Below are 17795 nucleotides of genomic sequence, written 5' to 3'. Positions count from 1 at the left end.
CATCTGTACTAAGGCAAGGCTCAATAATCTTTATTGTTCCCATTTTTTAAAAAAGGGATTTTGTTTTCAGTTCTGGATGAGGAATGTTTTGGCTTACTCTTTGAATCAACATAAATGAATTCGCCTGTTGGTGCCTCAGAAGAAACCCTGGTGATTTATTTCCAAAAGGTCACAGCCATTGAAAACCCGATGGAGTGTAGCCCAAGGAGTAGCCATGAGTCAGAATCAAATCTGCAACACCTGGTTTGGTGTTTTGGTTTATTTGGACCTGTAGTAGCAAATGAAATGTTGGTGGGGGTGGGGGTGCCAGCCACCACCGCTAGTACTGCCCACGGGTTCAGTAAGCACAATTGTACGGTTGAGATATAGAAGTATTATATTAAAGTCATCGAGAGCATGAGAGATAAAAGAGATATTACAATGATGCAGTCAGACACATAACATGGTAGCATTGCTCACCTCAGCCCCACTTGATGGTCCTCGTGGGGGGACCCCGGCCACAAGAGCAGGGGTAGCCTCAGACCCGAGAACCGGGGAGCCTCTCCTGGCCCAAGAGCCAGAGAGGGCCCCGGGAATCGGGGAGAGCCTCCCGGGCTCCAGAGCAAGCTTCCTTCCTTTTTGCTAACCACACATTATATCACTTTAGGGGATGATTACAGAATCACATGTCACAGGAAGGGGCAGTACAATAGGCATACACATTGTAGGAAGGGGATCTATGATAGGCATAAGCGTAACTGGAAGGGGATGAGCTAGGGGTGTGCCCATAGTAATGGGAAGGTCTAGGGGTATACATGTGACAAGATGGGCGGACCCTAGATTCATGATGGCAGCCTAACCTTGGTCATTCTTGGGCGGGTTTGACCTCTCTCTCTCTCTGGTGTCTCCTACAAGGAAACAGACAACTCCTATCCTTATCAGAAGGGAGTGGGCTCTACTTGTGGAATAAACAGTGGTGTCTGCTTGCTCTAGATGGCTGATAGCTCTTAGGGAGAATGACCCCTAATCTACTCCTGATGACCTCCAAGTGTATAGTCCTTCTCAAGCAGCTAAGTCTGGCATATATTTGGGGGAGACAGCTTGAGAGAAATCCTTCTGTTTCCCATATGGACCTATAGAAATTTTGACGTGATGTTCTGACTCCACAATTATTAATGTTGTTGTTAGGTGCCATCCAATCATTTCCGACCCATAAGACCCTACGCACAACAGAATGAAACACTGCCCGGTCCAGTGCCACTCTTGCAATTGTTCCTATGTCTGAGCCCACTATTGCAGCCACTGTCAACCTATCTCCTTGAGGACTTTCCTCCTTTACCCTGCCCCTCCAATTGACTAACCATGACATCCTCCTCCAGGGACTGGTCTCTCCTGACAATATGTTCAAAGTACATGAGATAAAGTCTTGCCATCCTTGCCTCTAAGGAGCACTCTGGCTGTACTTTTTCCATAATAGATTGGTTTGTCCTTTTAGCAGTCCATGGGGCTTTCAATATTCACCAGCACCACAATTCAAATGTATCGATTCTTGTCTTCTTTATTCAATGTTCAACTTTCACATACATATGGGGAAATGGAAAATACCATAGCTTGAGTCAGGCACACCTTAGTCCTCAAAGTAACATCCTTACTTTTTAATACTCTAAAGAGGTCTTGTGCAACAGATTTACCTAATGCATCCTGTCTTTTAACCCCTTGACTGCTGCTTCCATAAGCATTGATTGTGGATCCAAACAAGATGAAATCCTTGAAAAATTCAAACTTTTCTCAGCAGGGAAGGGAATTTGCCAGCCTTATTCAGGCCTCTCACCAGAATTCAAGGAATTTACTTGATCAGGGATTCAGAGGCCAAAGAGGCATCTTACTTCTTAGTCAGCTTTTTGACTAACAGCTTATTCTTGTTGAGCTTCTTCAACGCCTAGACGTCCAAGTGAGGGATATCCACAGCCTTGGCTCCATCACAGTGCTACTGGTCCCCAAGGATACACTCAGAGAACTTGGGGCAGGGGGTGGCCTTAAGACTGATGGTGCCCGAGAAGCATTTGTCATCATTTCTTCCATTAACGGTTTTATAAACTATTAATACAATGCATTTTCAATTATAACACATTAATACAATATTAATATTAATACAATGCATTTATAATTATGATGCATTTTCCCAAGCAATTTAATTCCTTGTTAAATTTCCACACAAACTAAAAAACTGAGTGCCACTGAATTGATTCAAACTCATAGTGACCCTATTGGACAGCGTAGAACTGCCCCCTCTGAGTTTCCAAGACTGTAACTCTTTATGGGAGTAAAGCCCTGCCTTTCTCCTAAATTACCATACAAGTTTAAATGTATTTCAAGTCTTTCCACGTTTGCACGAGACAGTGTTTCATTCTGTTGTGCACAGAGTACTATGAGTCCGAACTGACTTGATGGCACCTGGCAACAGGAATTCAGTTTAATTTTTATTATAAACTTCTAATAAAACTTCACTTATCAATCAAATTAATTTTCCAAGATCTAGTTATAAATTGTATCATGATTTGATTCCCTGAATCACTTCTAAATAATACAACTTCATGAAGTGTCATCTTAAACCCTTTCAGTCTTATTTTATGCAGCTTATATCTACCAGTATTGTCCCCATTGAGTAAGATAAGGCACAGTTTTTATTCACGTGTTACACCAGTCATGGAAAAACACACCTGTGGATGAAATGCTAATAAAACTGTTTAAAAAATAGAGTAAATCAGACACTGCGAGAAAGTGAAAAAGAAGAAACACCCCTCAGGTTGGTATATTATCCTGAGCTGGTCTTTTGTAGTGGGTCTCAAACTTCTCAGAACTCTTTAGACTCTCACACTGTACTGAGAGCCTCGAAACACATGGGTGACCACTATCGACATTTCCTGCATTGCAGATACAGTCAGATAAAGCTGATGCATTTTTAACATTTATTTTTAGGATAACAACAATAAACACATCACATGGTAACACAAGTATGTACTAAAAATAACTATATCTCAAAAAATAAATTAAAAATCATATTGCTTTTTATTTTTTGAAAATTTCTTTTAATAATTGGCTTAAAAGATTTATCATATTTTGGGCATTCAAACTGCAGGAATATTACAAAGTATGTGCACTCTGGACAACTAGCCACTGAGAGGATAAGAGAACACGCTGAAGGCTTTTTCTGAAAGCAATTTTGTCCCGGCAGACCTCCTGAAAATGCCGGGAGCCTCGGATGCCCTGGACTACAAAGGCCCCTCAGGGACCCCAGCACTATATTTTAATTACTGCAGAACCATTGGTGGTTCACATACAACTTGAGGTGGTTATTTTTAAAAAGCATTGTTAAATTTTCATAATTATTTTAAATATTAGCAAAAATGTAAATAATATAACTGACACAATTTTTCTGTTAAATAATATTCCTTAAGGAACAATAAATCTGGCCCAGTTTTAAAAGAATGTTACGTAATTTACATGTGTCCGAGTCAACGGACAAAAGTCTTCTGCATAGCTTTTTATACTCCTATGTTGTTGAGTATAAAATCCAATCTATTGTCATTGAGTCAATTCTAGACTCACAGAGACCCTGCATTGGGTTTTCAAAACTAAATCTTTACAAGATCAGATAGCCTCATTTTTCTTTTCAGGATAGTCAGGTGGATTTGAACAACCAACCTGGTCGTTTTCCACCCAACACTTAATACTGTTGACAAGGAAAATGTATTACTTTCATGGCATAAAAATAATTCTTCAAAGTACACTATTATCATTCCATCTTTATTGTAAAAAATCATGTAGGTAGCAGACGAACATTGGGCCTCAACTCAAGTACTCCCTCAATGCAAGAACCCTTTGTTCTAATAACCTGGCATTCCATGATACTCACCTTCCCAATACAATCGCTGAAGACAAAATGGGTGCATAAGCAAATGCGATGAAGAAAGCTGATGGTGCCTGGCTATCAAAAGATATAGTGTCCGGGGTCTTAAAGGCTTTCAGGTAAACAAGCAGCCATCTAGAAGAGAAGCAACAACGCCCACATGGAAGAAACACACCAGCCTGTGTGATCATAAGGTATTGATGGGATCAGGTATCAGGCATCAAAGACCTAGAACAAAAAATCATATCATTGTGAATGAGGGGGAGTGCAAAGTGGAGACCTGTGATAGGTAGGTTTATTGTGCCAACCTGGTCAATGAACACATGTGGGATTAATTAAAGGGCGGAGAGATAAATGGCTCAGAGAGCCTCACTTTTCTTGTCTCTTGCTCTTTAAAGATCAAACCAGTGTGCGGCTGCCTTAGCTTGTTTTCTGCCTCAATTTGCAAACTACACTACCTATGGGACACCTAACCCATGGACTGTGTTGCTGTAGTTTGAGGTTCCTTCAAGACCTGCTTCGCCACACTACTGGAGTATATACATTGCTTGCGCTGGAGACTGTTGGATCCTGTCATCTGGCTGACTATTCACTGACCTGCCTTGCTGTTTGCTGCCTGTGGCCAGATAGCCTGAATTGCTCTGCAGAGGACTACCTGGCAGCCCTCAAGACTTGAAGGACTGCCAATATATTATCTGTCTCACAGGAGTGAGTTGCACTGAGCCATTTGTACTGCTCTACAGATTAACTGTTTATTTATTATGTTTTTTATATATATATATAAATTGATAGAAAATCATTAGTGTCCTGGTTATGTTTCTCTAGAGAACCCTGTCTAACATAAGACCCCAAACCCATCTGTAGATAATTGGACATCCCCTTACGGAAGGGTCACAAGGAAAAGACGAGCCAGTCAGGGTGCAGTATAGCATCATTGAAATATACAACTTTCCTCTAGTTTTTTAATGCTTCCTACCCCCATCGTGACCCCAATTCTACCTTATAAATCCAGCTAGACCAGAGCATGTACATGGGTACAGATAAGAGCTGGAAACACAGGGAACCCAGGACAGATAAACTCCTCAGGACCAATATTGAGAGTAGCAATATCAGGAGGGGAAGGGGAAAGTGAGGGGGAAAAGGGGGATCCGAGCCCAATGATCTATATATAACCCCCTCCCAGGGGGGGATGGACAAAAGAAAAGTGGGTGAAGGGAGACATAGTACAGTACAAGACATGAAAAAATAATAATAATTTATAAATTATCAAGGGTTCATGAGGGAGGGAGGGAAAAATGAGCTGATACCAAGGGCTCAAGTAGAAAGAAAATATTTTGAAAATGATTATGGCAACAAATGTACAAATGTGCTTGACACAATGGATGTATGTATGAATTGTGATAAGAGTTGTATGAGCTCCCAATAAAGTGATTTGGAAAAAAAAGTAACACATTTGCCAATTCAACAGTGTAAAATTTAATGTTATCAATCACATTAATCATATCCAGTGTCAAATTTCACCATAAATACTCACTGCTTCCTAAACTGGCTCCCCTTCATTCAATCTTTTTAAAGTCAGCAACCTGTTAATGTGGGAAAATTCAGAGATCAGGAGAGTAAAATGCCAGGGTGACTCAAGTGATTAATGACCTTAGCTGCTACCTGAAAGGCTGGAAGTCTGAATCTACCTAAAAGTATCTCCTCTTGGAAATCTACTTTAAAAAACTCAACTATGGGTCACGTTTCTGCTGACACGCACGAGGTCACCATCAGTCAGAGTCACCTACAAGGCAGCTGGTTAGGAGAATAACAGGGATTTCCACGACCTGTTCCTCGGTTAATGCGCCCTGCTGACACAGTGGGTTAGATGTTGAGTTCTGACAGTTCGAATCCAATAGGCACTCTGTAAAGATCTACAGTCTTGGAAAAAGATCTCTGTGAGTCAAGAACAACCTGACAGCAGCCGGTAAATGGTCTTTCAGCTATAGCTTTGCATGTTGCTATGAAACGAAACGATCAGCACCAATACTTCAGCAGGGTCACCCAGGGTGGACTGATTTAAGCAGAGCTTTTAGAATAAGACTGCTTAGGAAGAAAATGTCTGGTGAGCCAAACATTAGCCAATAAAATACTATGACTCACAAGTTTATTGTCCACTATAGTGCTAGATGATTGTCATTTCCACTCATGGTAACTCTATGTGGCAGAGGAGAACTGCCCCATGAGGTAATCTTGGCTGTAAACTCCCTCCACCCTACCCCCCATTGGCTGTAATCTTCACAGAACCAAATGGCAGCCTTTTCACCTGTGAAGCCATTGAGTGGGTTCAAACTACTAACCTAATTAGCAGCCAAGAGCTTAAAGCTTTTGCCACCAGGACTCATAATTTATGTTAAATAACATTCAATATATTAAATTCCCAATGGTCCCAACGATGGACTCAAACAACCACCCTGAAGATGGTGCAGGATTTTGCACCCAACGTGTTAGACATGAGATTACAGTGAGTCAGGGCCCCCGTGAGGGCAACTAATAACAACAAAAGGGATTCTTGTTTGCAGTGACATAGAACAAACTCAAAAGTAACGTTACTAGGTTCCAGTCATAGACAGGGTCATTCCCAACCGATCTTATTTAAATTTGTCTCTTGATTAGTGATGGCTGCTCACAGGTTCTGTCAGTAAAATATTTGGTTTAGTTTATTTAGAGTGCTTTCAAAAAATAAGAGGAATACTCTTTGTGCCAAGGAAAAGAATGAGCTTGAGGCTAAGGCTAATTGTAAATTTCAAACACAGCTCAAATAGACAAATCCCAAATTTTTGCAATAATCTACCAGAATGCAGTCCTACATAAAACAAGTTTTTAGATGCATCAAGCATATTAAAGACATATTAAAGAATGGAGAAGGTAGACCATTTATGTGTGGGGGAAGCTTGCCCCCCACAACTAATCAAGGGTCCAGTAAATGCAATTGTATGGTTGAGATATATAAAGATTATAGTAAAGTCATAGAGAATTGGGAGAGATGGGAGAGAGTAAAATAAAGAAGTCAGACACATTCCATGGTGGCATGCTCACCTCCTAGATGGCCAAGATCTCAACAGCCAGGCCCACGCACAGCGCGGGCAGAGGGGGCAGGAGAATTTATTACTAACCAAGGCTTATATATGTTTAGCGGCATGCAAGCCCCCTAATTACAGGTAAAGACATACGTCACTGGAAGGGGTTGTACTATAGGTCCTACAGTAATGAGGGGGACAATCTAGGGGTATACATGCAATAGGAAGGGGAGGGACTGGGGGTACACATGTGACAAAATGGGCGGATCTTAGATTTATGATGCCGGCCTAACCTTGATCACCCTTGAGTGGGCTTGACCTCCCTGGGCTCTCCTTCAGGGAAACAATCTACTACTATCCTTATCAGAAGCGAGTGGGCCCCACTTAGAGTGGGACAGAGTATACAGTCTGATTGCTGTAGATGGCTGAAAACCCTCTGACCTACTTTCGTTGACCTCCAAGTGTGTAGTCATTTGCCACGTGTACCAAGCAGCTAAGTTTGGCATATATTTGGGAGACAACTTGGGAGAAATCGTTCTGTTTTCCACAATTATGGAAACTGTTTTTTATTATTCCAAAGGAATAATCTTGATAGATTTTCTCAAAAGGCACAGGATAAGCACAGGGACTCATTGTGAAAGTTTTAAGAAAACAAACTGCATTGATGAGAAAAAGGCAGAAAAGTTGAGCAATTTTTTTTCCTTTGCCCATTACAGCAATGCACTTACTCTTTCTTCAAAGGCTGCAAGTGCCCGACCTACAAAAATTCATTGGGAAACCTTACCCGCAGCCACACGCCAGCTCTGCTCTTGCCTCTTAAGACTTTTTTTCCCCAAAAAAACTAAAAAACCATTTCAAAGGAACACATTTTGAGTCCCTGTGGCTGACTACAGTGCCAATATGCCCTGGTAAATCAAAGAGCACAAAATTCTCCCAACAACAGTTAGAAAGGTAGAGCTACTGCCCTCAGAAGTGTATAGAACCAGGAAGGTTATCTCAAGCTTCACGTTTTTATTTTTGTAAAATAAACGTTTCTATGATTTTATAGCAATACTTTTTTACTTACCCTTCAACAGACAGTGGTTAAGAGCATGCATTTGGTGTTTATGATAATCTGAGTAAGAATCTTGGCTTTTACATTTACTAGCTCTGTGGTCTTAGTGAAATTATTTACCATGTGTGAATTTCAATTTTTTCTTCTACAACATAATGCATAGTTAATTTGTAACATTTATAAGTTAATTTGTAAGTACTCAGTATGTTGAGCAGACATTCAAATATATGTGCAGTGGGGTGTAGGAGTATATATATTGGATACACACACACACACACAGAGCAATATCTAGGTTGTTGAACTCAATTCATTCCAAATCCATGTTTGAACACTGAAAAATTTGAGAGCTGAACCTATTTTTCCCATAAGAAATAATGCAAAACCAAGTAATTCGTCCAAAATTTACACTTATAAATTCATTTTTTCAGGACTTTAACACAAAGTTAGCAGCCCTAGGTTGTGGAAATACCCCCTAAACACTTAAACACAATAAATACAGTAATGAAATATCAAAACACAATACTGCAAATAAAATTAACTTATTTTTCGTTGTTTTGTTTAAAAACCCATTTTCGAAATGGCACACTAGCATGGACTTCACTTTAAAATCCCCACTAGCATTCTCACATAACAGAACCTATCTTTCATAGGCTTGTGGCCTGGCAATTCCTTTTCCTCTTTAGTAATGAAGGTCTAATTGGGCACTTTTTTTTTTTGCCAAGAAAACTCCAGTTTCATCGCTGTTGACCGCTTGCTGGGAAATGAAAATCCTCCCCGGCGCCATTTAGCAAATGTAGCATGAGTGTGGCAGCTTCGTCTTGGTCTTTATTTGCACTCACTCCTTCCCCACGCCTCACTACACTGTGCATGCCTGTTCTCTCTTTGAATTTTTCAAACAAGCTGTGGCTGGCTTTGAACACTTCGGGATGCTCAGCACTCGCTCCACAACATTTCACATTAAATCACTAGGGAGGCTTTTAGCTTTCTCCCATATCACTGTCTTGGACAAGCTATCACCATCAAGTTGTTTCTGAATATCCAAATTAACAGTAACTTTTCAACCTCTTTGATAGTCTGGGTTGTTTCCTGGTTAATGATTTCATAACTTTTGCTATATTCACAGCTTTTTTTCTTTTTAATCATTTTATTAGGGGCTCATACAACTCTTATCACAATCCATACATACATCTGTTGTATAAAGCACATTTGTACATTCGTTACCCTCATCATTCTCAAAACATTTGCTCTCCATGTAAGCCCCTGGCATCAGCTCCTCATATTCCCCTCCCTCCCCGCTCCCCACCCCTCATGAACCCTTGATAATTTATATATTTTCATTTTGTCATATCTTACACTGTACGTCTCCCTTCACCCACTTTTCTGTTGTCCATCCCCCAGGGAGAAAGTTATATGTAGATCCTTGTAATCAGTTCCCCATATATTCGCAGCTTTAATCACATTTTCTTTCGAAAAATGTTAATAACATTGACTTAATCATGTTACATTCAGACACCAAATCAGACAATTGGGGACCTGATTCAAATTTGGCAGTGATTTCCTTTTTAACTCTATCATGTTTCTCACTTTTCCTTAGAGTTATTGCTGGCGTCACTAACTTCCTTCGGACCTTTTCGATATTTTAGGGGGAGTGGGGCGGGAAGCAGTGATGAATCTTTTAATGGAATAAGATATGCACTATATATTGTCTGAGCAAGAGCAGCGTTTACACTGAAGTGTCATCCCTGCGACAAGTGACTCTGGGCCTAAAAAGATTTTTTCAAGTCTGATTTTCAAGCAAAGTTGCGAACACCGAGCAGACACACACACACACACACACACACACCCCTTCACTGTTCCGAATAATGGAAAGCTCACACACACACACTTCACTGTTTCGAATAATGGACAGCTCCGGCTTGAAGCCGGGACACACACACACACACCACTGTTTCGAATAATGGGAAGCTCCGGCTTGAAGCCGTGAGATCGAGCTATCACTGTATATACAAAACCAAACTCACTGCCGTGAGTCGATGCCCACTCATAGCCACCCTCTAGGACAGGAAGGATGTTTGTTAACTGCAACTGTTTACAGTAGAGAGCCCAGTCTTTCTTCGAAGCATGGATGTAAGTCTATATAGGCACACGTGTACACACACATTAGATGTGATGAAAGCTGCTTGGTTTCGGAGAGACAAAAAGGCACATCTGACCTAATGTTGCCGGCGGGTCTGGAAAAATATATGGAAATTAAGCTTGGGCGGTGTGGGCTCAGGTCAAAACGCAAGCATCCCCGCCGATTCTCCACCCCGGAAACAATCTCCGGGTTGCGGAACTCAAATTGCGTAAGGCTCCTTGCGCAGGCAACAACAGGAAGTGCGATCTACGATCGAGCTGACCGATCGACGTGATTGAATATCGTCTGCTCGGTTCTGGCTGCGGGGACTGCCATAGTTCTCGCGAGGCTTCAGCCCAGGCGGTTGGGGAATGTGCTAGAGAAAATAGGCGTGTCCGGCTGGAGAAAGGACGAGCGTGAGGCGGCCGCTGGTTGCGATCCCAGGAGGCTGTGCGCGCCCCTCGTTTTCCCCCGGAATCTTGAAACGTGAGCGCGTGAGCTGCTTTCTCAGGCCCGGCCATGGCGCTTCACGTCCCGAAAGCTCCGGGCTTTGCCCAGATGCTCAAGGAAGGAGCGAAAGTAAGACGTGCTGAAAAGGGGGTACGGTGGGAGGGTCTGCCTGGGGCTGCGACGACCGCAGCGACAGAGGAGGGCCTACTAACGGCCCGAGCGTGCTCCCTCGGCCCGTCAGGCGGGGGAGGCGAAGATTCCAGAAAGAGGAGAGCACGGTGGGGCGCGCCCGCTCAGACCCCCGGGCACTGTGGTTCTCCCCGGCCCGGGAAGGGCCTGGTGAGCCGAAGGCCCCGGCGACCCGGGAGGGCCACGCCGCCGGGTTTGCGTTCACTTCCTAGCTGGGCCTATGCAAAGCCCCTCTAGCACCTTTCCTTCACTTGTAAAATGGGGCCGATTAGATTCCCCCTTTTTAAAGGACGAAGGCGAATAACGTGGGTGAAATTGCTTTGGGTTTGCGGGTCGATTCCTGTCCGGTTCATGCCGTGGTGTCAAAACTCCAGGGTGGGTAAGGACGCCGCCGAATTCGTCATCCGCCGAAGCAGGCGTTCAGAGTAGTATGGACGCTGCATGCAATCCTAGTGGGTTCTGGTCCCCACTTCTGTTGGTTGGATATAAAATTTAGCCCTCGAGGCCTTGCATTCCTCATCTTTAAAGAGGTAGAAGCCGAACTTAGGTTATTTCACTTATTAAAGTAAAAACTGGTTCAATTTAAGCTTTTACAAAAGGAAGAGTGCGCACTAGCAGGTGCTTAGTATTTGCAAGATACCCTTGGGGTAACTTGGGCATATGGAATATCAGGATGTAATATAAATGATGGGGAAATGTTACTGAAATGGGCATTGGCCTTCTCCTCTCCTAAAAAAGAAAAATTAAGTCCAGTGAAAACAATTCATTAATTAGATTTGAAAAACTTTTTTCTATCCACTGTCATTGAATCGATTTCAACTCATACCAACCCCATATCACAAAGCATTATTTAAAGGTTTTTCAGATGTCAGTTTCTGCAGAACACTATATGAAATAATGGGAGATATTAATTCAGTAAGTGACTTACAGGTCGACAGTGAAAGACATTTGTTTCCCCAGACTACATTCTGAGAAAGAAATAAAGAATTGTCAGGGGCAAATTATACACATACGATGTTCAGGAGGGACTCTACTTAGTGCTGAGTTGATAACGAACCAACCAAGTTTAGATAAGAAAGTTTAGTATTTTTTAAAGACAGAAACGAGTTTTGATCTGTTATGAACAGTAATAGGGATGATGGGGCTAAAGCTTATCAAGGGGAGAAAAAATGGTAAAAAACGAAATTCTAAAAGCTGTGGCCAGGGCCGAGGGTCCATGGTAAGAAAGGGGTAAAACACATTGAGCTACTAACAGCAAGGTCAGCAGTTCAAAACCATCTGCCTCTGGAAAAGACAACAGAAGCTTTGAATTCCATAGAGTGTTACATCTTGCAAACCCACAGGCACTGTTGTCTACCTTAATAAGGTTGTTATGAGTGAGAGTTGATTCCATAGTGAGTTTGGTTTTTGGTTTATAGGCAGGTACCAGAAACCATAGTGGCATAGAGGGTTGTATACCAGGATGCTACTGCAAGATCAGCAGTTCAGAACCACCAAGCCATCAGCAGTTGTTCCACAGGAGAAAGATGAGGCTTTTAAAAAAAACTCCAGGAAAGGGTTAACAGTCTGGAAAGACAACTTGGGCAGTTCTGTCCTATGGACTTGCTGTGATTTAGAATGGACACTGAGGTTGGCAGAAGCCAGATCCTTTGGGGACTTGTATCCCTCAAGAGGGCCTTGGATTTTATTTATGGTGGAAAGACATTGAAAGGTCTTTTGGGGGGGGGGGGTCTTAAGTATGAGGGTGGGAGGATGCAATGTATGATTTTTTTTTTTTAATCCGCATGAGAGTAGGGGAGGAGTCAGAGTGGAAACCATAAGATCAGATAGCACTGCTTAAAAAAAAGCCCACTTCGTTTAATTGAAGAAACTTCCAAAGTAGTGGCTATTTACATTTCTAGCTCACGGTTGTGTTTTTTTAAATGAACTATATAAAAGTTCTGCAACTTTCTTCAATAATGGAAGTGTTCTTTGTACTGATAACGATAGCCATTAACCAATTGTGATTACTGAGCACTTGCACCGTGACTGATATACCTGAAGAAACAATTTTTTTTATTTTAATTTTTAGTAACCATATGTGCCTAACAGTTACTCTGTTGGCACAGCAGCGCTCTTGAAGGCTGTTCATAAGATCTGAGGTCCCAAATTCCACCTCTAGAAAAATAAGCATGTGCTCAGGGGACTTGTTTTTCAACTCAAAAAAACATTGGTACTAAGTATTTGAAGTCCGATGTTTCATTACTTTATAAGTGGGAAATACTGATTAACCCAAATCCTGAATGAGACGTCTAGGCTCGTAACACAAAAAAGTGTGTATATTTCAACTTCTAATTAGAAAATACTGATAAACTTGGAAGAGGTATTTTACTGGCACTCTTCCCTGCAATACTTTTTCACTGCATTAAAAAAAAAGTATGGGCCTTATGATTTGATGTATAAGTAGGTGTGAACTGTCTCAAAATGTCATGTTTCATTCATCCAACTATTGAGCAAATATAGGAATTACTTAATGAAAACCAAATACTGTGCTTTACATACATAAGTCTGATCATCTCAACAATTCTGTGAGGTAGATAATCTTGCCCTCATTTTACAGGTGAAATAAATGTTAAATACATTGCAACAGTCATGCAATGTGGTTAATTAACAGAAAAAGATTCAGAGCCAGTCGGTCAGACTTTGAATCCATGTCCCAAATCCCTAAGTAGTACTGATTATTTTTGTGTTGAATTGTGTTTCCCCTTCTTGCTTAATCAGAAATATTTTACAGCATTTTTCAGGATTAGAAGAGGCTGTATACAGAAACATTCAGGCTTGCAAGGAGCTTTCCCAAACTACTCGGACAGCATATGGCCCAAACGGTAATTTCTAATTGCATTGGCATCAAAATATGACTTTTATCCCATTGAGACCTATTGTTACCTGTTTGAGTCTGACTCATTGCAACCCTATATTGGATTCCGGACCTGTAAATCCTTCTGTTTATTGAGCATTTGCTTCATGCTAACCCTAAACTAAAGGGAAATCAGCAAAAATATAAGATTTGGCATCCTCAACTTTAAAAGTGTGAATATATTTTACAGTGCTCAACTATCAACTAGGTTTACACCTGGGTTTAAGGAAAGAATTGAATAAGAATGATTTTTTTCTCTTTTTTAATTCTTTTCAAGGAATGAACAAAATGGTTATCAACCATCTGGAGAAATTGTTTGTAACAAATGATGCAGCAACTATTCTAAGAGAGCTAGAAGTAAGTTTTAAAAGAATGACTATTTGGGTAACATCAAATATATTTTAACATACAGAAGATCTTTTTTATTGCAGGTGGGTGGGACTGCAGTGAAAGCTGTGATGCAGAACAAGCCAGACTGCCCTGCTTTCCAGGGTCTTTCAGGTGTTCTAAGTTGGCAGGGTGCCGTGTAACTACTTTCCAATCACTTATGTTAGTGGGAAATTTTTGCATTTTTATTTTCTGCCAGGTTTATACTTTGTACAAGGTTTCTGCTTTCTCAGGTTTTACTGTGTGACTAAATTTCCTACTTGAAAATTTATACAGATTTAATTAAAGTGTTTTCTTTGAACTCAACATTTTAAGCACTCCAATTTAAAAAATCTTAGGTTATTAATTTATAAAAGAGTCCGTTGTGATAAATGTTTATATGTTAATAATCAGATCTAATCGATTCTATTCTAGTTTTATAGATTGACAATGACATAAATTATTCTATAATGTAGAAATACCTGGTTCTTAAAACTGCTTATTTTAACCATCCATACCATTTGCTTGACTTTGTGAAAATACAGTTAATGAAATTTTATTGAGCTTCAAGTTTTACATTAATAGAGGCTACAGAAAGAATACTACCATCAGGAAGGTCCTGCATTGGAACACAAACAGCTGCAATATGATTGGGGAATTACATTAAGTACTTAATTCAGGGAGAAGTTTGTAAACTTAGCCTTTAACACCACCAGAACTTAATCCTATCTTTTAAATGTAACTGTAGATAAATTAACATTTATAACCTTTTAAATAGCAATATAATTCTTTTGAAGAGATGAACAAAATTTGATACCTGATGATCCAAGTTGTCTTTATGTCGATGCTAGATACACTGAGCCAAATTCACTGCCATCGAGTCAATTCTGATTCATAGTGACCCTGTGTAGACGTTTCTGAGACTAATTCTTTACAGGAGCAAAGAGCCTCATCTTTTTCCTGTAGATTGATTAGTAATTTGAGCCACCCACCTTCATAGCAAATAAAAAACAGTATCAGCTTAATTGGGTTGGGGTTTTTTTTAAAGAAAGATTTTGTACTTTTTTTGAACAGAATTCAGGTAAACATCTTCCCAATCAGTGAAGTTCTGAACCAGGGGTCCTCAAACTGCGGCCCGCTGAGGAAATTTATCCGGCCCACAGGGTGTTTTTGTCGCAGCTGCCTGTCCTGCTTAGCAGCTGACTCGTGCAGTGTGCATAGGAAGTTGTTCATAGTTTTTTTTATTATAGCTCGGCCCTCCAACGGTCTGAGGGACAGTGAACTGGACCCCTGCTTAAAAAGTTTGAGGACCCTTGGAACAAATTTATGGGGATACTGACTGACATAAAACAACAGTTTTTTTCAGTGGAGCAAACATTTTAAGGAAGGTGATGGGACCTCAAAGATGAGGCAAGAGTGGGAAGATTTTCAGCTTCAGCAAATGAAGATGCTGACAGAATTCCAGAAATTGGTGGATGGAAGATGACCATAGCCAAAGCTAGAAATATGGGTACCAAAAGGCATTGTACAAAGATAAACTAACTGAAAGAGGTGTTTTGTTTTTTAAGCAAAACTAAAGCTAATGAATGAGGTTGATTTATGGAACAAATCGTAATCAAGGACAGGTCGTGGGATTTACCAATACAACTGGCTTTTGAGAGTCTCTGCTGGACAAGTAAAATTCAAGACGGGGAGCGACGGGTGGGCTGACTTGGACCCACGCGCGGACGCAGCTCGGTTATCAAGGGCCACGCAGGTGACGAGAATGTGAGACAGATCCAGGCCACTGGTGGAAAGGAGCCTCCCTGATGGCACAGGCCCCAAAATGTGCCTTTGGGGCACATCGTGGCCAGTGAGAGGTGGCGTGGGTCACAGCTGGCACAAGAGATGCAAGGCAAAATTAAACTCGCTTTTGAGGATGGACTCACACCGGTAGATTTTTACTTGCCTAACAGATCCTGTATTCTTTATGTCACCGAAGCTGATTTGGTGGCAGGAAACAGCTACAGAAAGAGGCTTGTTCGGATCAGAAATCCCAGTCATCTTCAACTTGAAGACACAGATGAGCGAGCAGTACTTCCCAGCCGTACAAAAGTTCGCAGTACTGGATCTCGGCATGGTGTTGCTTCCAGTGTCCAGCCAGCTGGAAGCAGCCAGCCTCATTATTCAATTAGTCCACGAACAAACCCGTTTCTCAGGAAGAAGCACGCTCAGCTCTCCAAGCCCTCCCTCCTCCAGACTGCAGCAGATCCCAGGAGTTGGAAAGTGAAATGCCCCCTGCTGCTCCAGAAATTCCCAAGTATCCAACACCTAAGTAACTCTTCCACGCAAGAACTGGAGCACTTCATTGGGCAAGCAGTGGCACAGTGGATTCACGCTTTTTTCACACAGTCCGGGTGACAGCGCACTGAGAGCCCTGTGATGTTTTCTCCTTCAGGCCACAGACTACATAATCCACAGTTCAAAACTAAGAAAGAGCGATTCCTCTTACAGCAACTAGTGAAAGACAAGTGGGGCCTAAAGGGGGCCCTCCTCTCTGGGCTCAGGCCTTGTAGTGAGTGGGTGCCCTCATTCTTCTTCCAGGATAAGAGGAGCCTTTTAATTAAAGCTCTGTGACTCAGCAGAGCTGGCTGGGCAGATTTTAATGTGTGACCTTGACCTGCATTTCTTCTGGAAAAGGTCTTCTCATTCTTCAGGTGGTGGGTGTGAACATCTAAGGAAAACAAAACACCAAAGCCCTGTCTCCTAAGCCCCTTGTTCCTGCTGCCACTGCTCCGGCTGTGCAGCAGGTCTGGGGCTTTGAGGTTGCCAGTGTAAATAAACTGTTGTACTGGCCCCCCCAAAAAAAATTCAAGACGGATCTCTAAACCTTGTAGTGCCTGTTTGGGGATCTCAAACCTTGATAGGTTTCCTCGGAGGATACAGAATGATCACAAATTTGTTAGAAGTTTTTGTATAAATTTGAAAACTGAAGCAAAAGGTCAGGGAAATTGCAAGAATGATTTCTCTCCCCCTGCCGGCACACACACACACACACACACACCCACATACACACCACATCATGGCTGTAACTGCTCATTCTTGGTTACAGGTATGTCCTATGAGAATCCCATGGGGAAACTAACCCATTCACCCTAAAGTTCTAGTCATGTCCGTTTAGGCACCCCTCCCACAACCGGAAAAAGGGGTGGGGGGGGGATACCTGATTTACGTTCCCTGGGGTTGCCAAAATTGCTTCTTTGGTGTGATATGAATCAAAGAGCACAGTATAGTTTGGGGAAGGATTTAGAAAGAGGGAAGCAGCACCTTTGAAGTGTATAAACCTAGATAAGAGGACGTGAAATACTAAGCTTCATGTTTTAATATTTCCATAGATGTTTATATAATATTGTAGCAATGCTTTCTTACTCTAGGATAATGATGTGCTGAACCTTACATGTAGGATAACTATCAAAAGAGGACACTTTGAATTTGTTTCCATTCTCAGTAATACATTTGTGTGATTATGCCCAAAGGGAATTGTTTTTTGTTTTGTTTTCTCTCATGATCACTGTTTAACAGGATCTAATAGTTACCTGGCCCACAGAGAAATTGAAGTCTTCATTTAAGAAGAAATGAATGAATTTGTGTTGCTTTGAAGGTAGTGTTTCAATTTGATATTTAAATTTAAACCTCTTCAAGGTACAACATCCTGCTGCAAAAATGATTGTAATGGCTTCTCACATGCAAGAACAAGAGGTTGGAGATGGCACAAACTTTGTTCTGGTATTTGCTGG

At 41.5% G+C, this 17795-nt stretch overlaps 1 pseudogene; it reads left to right on the top strand.

Annotated features, from left to right (window-relative positions):
- Positions 1-15944: 15944 nt before the first annotated feature.
- On the top strand, positions 15945-17684 carry LOC123521043 (annotated as a pseudogene).
- The last annotated feature ends 111 nt before the right edge of the window (positions 17685-17795 follow it).

This window comes from Echinops telfairi, unplaced genomic scaffold (genome assembly GCF_000313985.2).
Source record: "Echinops telfairi isolate 266 unplaced genomic scaffold, ASM31398v2 ScPeMD7_7469;HRSCAF=8507_0, whole genome shotgun sequence".
Taxonomy (NCBI): Eukaryota; Metazoa; Chordata; class Mammalia; order Afrosoricida; family Tenrecidae; genus Echinops; species Echinops telfairi.
Note: the sequence above shows the minus strand (reverse complement) of the source record. Positions and strands in the feature narration are given on the sequence as shown.